At 30.7% G+C, this 6,956-nt stretch overlaps 1 pseudogene; it reads right to left on the bottom strand.

The window, feature by feature from the left end:
• Nucleotides 1-4,649: 4,649 nt before the first annotated feature.
• LOC149572302 (protein SMALL AUXIN UP-REGULATED RNA 12 pseudogene) lies at nucleotides 4,650-5,153 on the bottom strand (annotated as a pseudogene).
• Nucleotides 5,154-6,956: the final 1,803 nt, after the last annotated feature.

Here is a 6,956-nt window from a genome sequence, read left to right as displayed (position 1 = left end):
TATGGATGCAATTATTACACATCTTATGGTTTGCTAGAGGTGTTGCGTTGGACGGTGCTATTTTTGTTGACATCATATGTTGCCCTACACTAACTAAGGTATTCAATTAGATGTATTATTATTTTAAAGATATGCACAAGGAATGATTATTTTTCAAAGGAAGATGGATTTAATGGAATGTCGTCAATTAAAATATGGATGATATTGGAAGGTATTGTTATTATCCCACCTATTCAGGAATTTTATTTTATAAAGTATCAACGAATAGTATTGGACTTGTTATAAATAAATTCTAGATTGAGGTATTTTTATTTATCAATATTCAAAAGAAGATATCAAATGAAAAGATGTTATTGATAAAAGAGTAAAGAGACTGATGAATTTTCTATGAATCAATGAAAGTAATTTGATTTTTTTTCAAGATGTGAAGATTTAGAAGTTTCATTATGCTCGTATTAAATCAAAAAGAAAAAAGAAAAAAGAGGGAGTACATCGAAGTTGTGAGTTTAAATGAAACTACGAAAGAGAAGTTGGTGACAATATTGGTACATAGTAATGTATTCCATCTATTTGAAGCAATGAAGATAAATATGTGGTATCTTATCCAATGGCTTATCAAATGAATTCATGTTATTAAAATAATTTCGTCTCATTTGCCATGGGGAGGATATTTTGTATGTGGAAAATTCAAGTCCAAGTGAGTGCAATTTCAGATGCAAGTTTAAATGAGAAATGATTATAAAAATTCATTCTAGGTTCAAGTCCCAATAAAGGACAAATACACAATACTTAATGTGTTCTATTCTATTGCAATCGTTAAAATCATTTCCTCTCATTTGCGAAGGGGATGATATTTTGTATATGTTAGATTCAAGTTCAAATGAAGGACAAAGACAAAACACCTAATGTGTTATTTTATTGCTCCTAATGTGTGTTATTATCAAAATGTCATATGGACCAAATAATTCATAACACTCAATGTGTGCTCTTATCAAATTGTAATACAAACAAACAAGTCTGTAACACCAAATGTTTGTTATTCTATTGCACCTAATGTGTGATCTTATCAAATTGTAACATGAACAAGACAAGTTCATTGCACCCAATGTATGCTATTTCTAGTGATTATGCACCCAAAGTGTACTCATTCAAAAGGGACAAAGTAAGTCTCAAGCTGAGACCTATCAAAGCAATAGGCTCATTATATAAATTTGAAGTCCAACAATGGACAACATGCTGAAGTATAAAAGTTTGAACCCTGCAAGTTCAAATGGATTCTAGATCATATCACAGGTACAAGCTTTCAAAAGATGGTTCAGATCAACTGGAAAATATTTCTGGTTGAGCTCAAAGTTTCAATTAAGGGGGGATGTTAATGTATTAATCATCAAATTTTAAAAGTTAGGTTAGATATTTTAGTTGTAGTACAATTATTTTATAATAGTTATTAAATTTCTATATGACTAGATACAAGAAAACTTTTGATTATTTTCCATTATATCAGATTTCTGGGCCTAACATTTTTAGCATTTGATTGTCATGATCTACATAATTTGTAGTAAAAAATAACAAAAAATTTGGAAAAATATCACTATGTTTTCATGAATCTAGAATTTTTTTTTTTTGACTTTGTTTTGTCTTTAGTACATTTTGTATGGAGATTAGATTGTCTCATCTACTAAACACCCTTTCCCTTGCAAATAAAATATTGGACATCCCTCATTTAGAACTTATCTATTATGCTACTAACATATTGCAAACATTATTATCATAACTTTAATGCTTTAAATATATATATGTGTAAATATTATAATCTTTACATAAATATTATTTTTACATTTAATGTTTTCCAGAGTAATAATGTTATAGTACTTTTGGTTAGTTATACTTTAGATTTCTTTTTATCAAAGATTATTAGTTATTTGTATTTGATTGTTCATTATCATATAAATTATTCAAATTAGAAAGAAATTGAATTTTGATAGTTATCAATTTGTGGCCAATTTGTGGCATTTTATATCTTTATATTTGTTATTTGTAGCATGTATGATTATCTAACTTTAGTGTTTATTCAATTATAGAAACATCGTAAATAGAAGGGAGATGGTCACTTCATTTTAGTTGTATCTTATTTTTTAAAATGAGCATAGATAAAAGAGGGATGCTTTTTTTTTATTGTATACTATTTCATTTTCTTAAATTAATAATATATAAAAGATAGACCCTTCTCCTTTATTGTTTAGTATCTTATTTTCTAAAAAATCTTTATTGTGCAATTTTTTTTTTTCTATGAATGAGTGTATAGATAAAAAGGAGATAATATATGTTATTATGTAGTATCTTGTTTCATTATAATGGTTTAATATTTAAAAAGAAAAAATAACATCCTTTATTGCCTAGCATCATATTTTCTTATAAGGATCATAGATAAAAGGGGATTGGTTACACGTTATTATGTATTATCTTTGTTTTCTTAAAATGAAAATAAATAAAAGGGAGACTACCACTTTGGGCCCACTTAACTTGTGATACCTCTCCTCTCCCTAAAGAAGTTATTTTCCAATTGAGATATGATGTCACTAATTAGAGTTTGATGACGTATGTGACTCTATATTATCAACTTCATTGGAGCAAGGTGAGGAGATACAATGGGATGCAACTCACATAAATGAAATAACACTCAATTTGTAACAATGATCCACATACCTCGAACTTTCTATCTCTAGGAGTGAGAGGAGGGGCATAAAATATAAGTGACAAAATTCTTATGACTTGAATCTTGCTTACTCTTTTGTTTAGTTTATTTTCACATCTCTTGCTGGTTAATAAATGTATCCTAATATGTCAATTAATATGTATAACAACATAAGTTTCAAAATGTGAAATGCCTTCTACTCCCCATTCCTTGTAGTGCCTAGGTTTCCTCTTAGTGACATTTTAAAACAACTCTACTCCACCATATAAACTAAACAACAAGAACTAATATCAAAAAACATAAAATACTCCCCATTCCTTGTAGTGCCTAGGTTTCCTCTTAGTGACATTTTAAAACAACTCCACTCCACCATATAAACTAAACAACAAGAACTAATATCAAAAATCATAAAATTAATATATTAAAAAATTGATGTGATAATGAAATTTGAAATTCCATTCTAAACACCTAATCTAAAAGAAATTGAGATCTCAAAAATTTGAAATATACAAATCATATTTATAGATAAAACTATTTTAGATAATACATTGAAGAAGTTCCTTTCTGAATCCGAACACAACAAATTAAACACCGCTTCACCATTTTCCATAAATATTACAATCACATTTCAATAATCAATAGCAAATGTACAACTCAGACGTATGAGAAGGAGATAAATAATTCGTTCACCAAAATTCAAATTTCAAAACTAGCTGTACTTTAATAATGACCATACAAAAGTAGATTTAAACACAGGTGTAAAAGGGAGGGTATTATCAGCTTAGCTTATCCCTTCCGCTAGGGTAGTCCATTTTATTTTATCTTCCTGATTTCTTTCCGTTAACGACATTAACGGTTTGGCCTAGAAGGCAATGAGTGTTTATAAAAAGACTGCTTACATCTTATTATATGATTTGTTACGTGAATCTTTTTAATGCAAGAAAATAGTTTGTAGATACATCTATCAACCACAAGATATAGAAGGAATCTTATGGGACATAATTCATTTAGGGTTCATTTGGTTCGTGGAATTTTAAAAACTCGGATTTCTACAAACTTTGGTTTAGCCAAATCAAGGTTTTGCATATCTTCACTCTGATTTTTGAGATTTTACTGAAACTATTTGTTTTACTCGAAGATGCGTGTGAAGTGCGTAAGCTTGAGTTGAAGGCAAATTTCAAAAAGTAGTCCAATCTATTGTTTTTATGCTTCTTAAAAAACAAACCAGGTTTTGATTTTCAATTCCTGCCTGCTAGTAGGAATTTAGAAAACCTGGTTTTGAGGCAAAATTGAAAGTCGCGTATAATAATTCCATTTTGCAAATTTTGAAACAAACACACAAATTTTCAAATCCAAGTTTTGAAAAAGCCAATTCCTGTCATCTTCCATGAACCAAACGGACCTTTATTTTCATTAAATTGTTATTGGTTTACCATTTCCTTATTTTAAGTTGATGTCATTGAGTGTTCGAATTCGAATATCTGTATAAATTTATTATATTCATTATTGTGTACTCGATTCTCAGCCAGCATCCAATTCACTAACCAAAGTGCACATTGATATTTTTTTCATTTTCTTTAGTTTTCTTTGAGAGAGATTAAAATCAAAATAATTTGCACTTCTATAATAACTAGTTTTAATACATTTAAAGTATGACAGAATACGTTCTGATACAAATATTTAGTTCTTTAGAAGAACCAATATAACTTGAGATTTCACAATAAAACTTAATATTCTAACCATTTTATCTCAACTTCTTTTTGTCGAGATTACATGAAAAGAAAAGACACACAAGATTTTGATATTCTGCAGGCAACATGTTGGCAGGCCAATAATAGTACTGATGTTGTTTCATATGTTACTTGCAGATCTTGCTTATAGGTTTCATTTCAAATGCTCTGTCACTGACAAATACTTTTCTGTATATAAGCTATGATAGGGACCTTGAAATATATCAACAAAATGATCTCTGAACTGAAGTTTGAAGCTCAAAATTATCCATTGCACTGCTGTTAGAGACTTTAGCTTCAGATCCACAGTCTGTTTCATGGCGATAAAAGTTGTTCAACTGCTCCAAACTCATATTCTTTGTGGCTCCATCATCCTTTTCCAACATCCACATTAGATGCTCAAAAACAACAGTATCACATGGAAGGTTGAGAGCGCCCTTGTGGTTGAAACCAAACTCCTCCTCTGCCTTCTCAAGCAATTCTCTAAACACTGGAAAATTCAAGTATCTCATGGGAATAATGAACCTCTTCAGCTCTTTTCCCACATAGACAGCCAAGTAGCCCTCTGGAACATAAGTAGGAGAACCTTTTCGACCGCTCCATTGAGAGCCCCCATTAATGGATGCGGATGTTTCCTTGTGGGTATTGGCCAACTTGTGCCATTTCTTCACAAGCTGCTGCAACTTCACAATCTGCCGGATTTTGTTTGCCTTGCTTGACCCGCTCATTTTACAAGATCTATGGACAATCAGATTTAAGGTCAGTGGAAACTTAGGATATGTTCCAACTTTGATGGGTGTGTGATACAAATAAAAATAAATCGATTCTATCAACACAAGGTCTTAGAAACCCTAAGCAAGGAAAATTTCAGAAGAGTAAATGCTCAGCATAAATATTCTCCAGAGTCTAAAATTTCTCTACCCAATACCCACTGAGCTTGATTCTACATATCTTCTATGCTTATATCCAATGCAATGAAAATTATCCAAAAGAAACAAAAGAAAGAAATCAGTAGAAACTTGACTCAAGATTCCACAAATTCTATACTGCCAAATATTCACTGAACTTGATTCTAAATGTCCTTATACCCATATCAAATGCAATCAGAAATGTAGTTGGTATTGCTTCTACCTTTATAGATCTTAAGAGTAGTAAGAGAAACAGATCAATATCAAAGCCTATCAATAGAATATAACCAAGGATAAGTAAACCCTAATGAAGAATCAAACACTTGCTAACTATGACAATAGCCAAAGATTGAGACAAATGTGAGTCTACACATCCTATATTAATGCATGAGAATATATCTATGACGTTCTGATGTACTTCAGAGAATAAAAATGACCAATATAAAGAGCCAGTGGCCAACTTGATGATGTTGTGCACTGCTGCATTCCTGACCCATCATATGCTTTAAGTAGTTGTCTTGAGTCATAAAAGCCAAATATTTTCTATAATAATATTGGGAAAGTTACCCACTAATAAGAAAAATATATTATGTTTGTTGCACCATAACAGGATTGATTTAAATATACACACATTCTGTTGCCAATGTAACATGCAGGTTGGTACGAATAGGACCATATGAAAGTCAATTGATAACTGCAATTTTAATGGTTATTGAATAAGCAGTTCTATTGGGTACTGCATGTGATGCTCAGCGTAGCGGTAGGGATATGAAAAATCTGGTTTTGTGCACAGATTTATATGATCTATTCTGAGATTCAAATGGAGTTTTGACCTAGTTTCAAGAGCTATAATCTATCTTTATAATTAAATAACAAGAAGGAAGTGGGTTTGACTTGAGAGTAGAGATTTTTCTGAATTAATGAACCATTTTTTTCTCATCGTAATCTCCATAACATTCAAAAACAAATACTGGTGTTATAAATAATGGGTTGCTTTAAATAAAGTACTTACAATGTATTAATATAGAATTTATCATAGTGGCTTACTTTTGTAGGATCCAAGATTTCACATGATGATTCTTATTTGTTAGAATAAATAAATTGCTTGCAATTGCTTTCAGACTTGCTTTAGGGCTACTTGTTTTTATAATTTATGTGGCACTTAGGTGAGATTTCTTCAACGAGCATCAAAGGAGTCAATTGAATAGAAATAAGGCACATAATCTCATTCAATCATTAGAAACAAATATAATGCAATCCTAATAATATTGTCAACTAAACCTGGATTTGGTGTGGAATATGATAGAACTTCCGGGCGACCAATAATGGAGTCGCCCTTTTAACAGAAGCAAACGCGAATCAAGGACACCGCGATTCTTTTATCCTAAAATAGTTCTAATCATTGAGGAAAGATTACAGTATACAATTCTTTGGTTAAAATACTATCTAATGGTATTTTGTATCATGAATACTTGCCACCCAATTGATACTGCCACAAAAGTCTATAATAAAATCCTAACAGTGATTGATATTCAACTATCGCGTTCATGTTTAAATTAGAGCTTCTACAATCTAGGTACCACTTAACATGATGGTTGAGTACAAATTACTGGGCTAAATTAT

This window comes from Cupressus sempervirens, chromosome 2, assembly GCF_028749045.1.
Source record: "Cupressus sempervirens isolate cs-2001-9-10 chromosome 2, ASM2874904v1, whole genome shotgun sequence".
NCBI classification, from domain to species: Eukaryota; Viridiplantae; Streptophyta; class Pinopsida; order Cupressales; family Cupressaceae; genus Cupressus; species Cupressus sempervirens.
The sequence above is the reverse complement of the archived record's forward strand: the minus strand, read 5'-3'. Positions and strand labels throughout refer to the sequence as shown.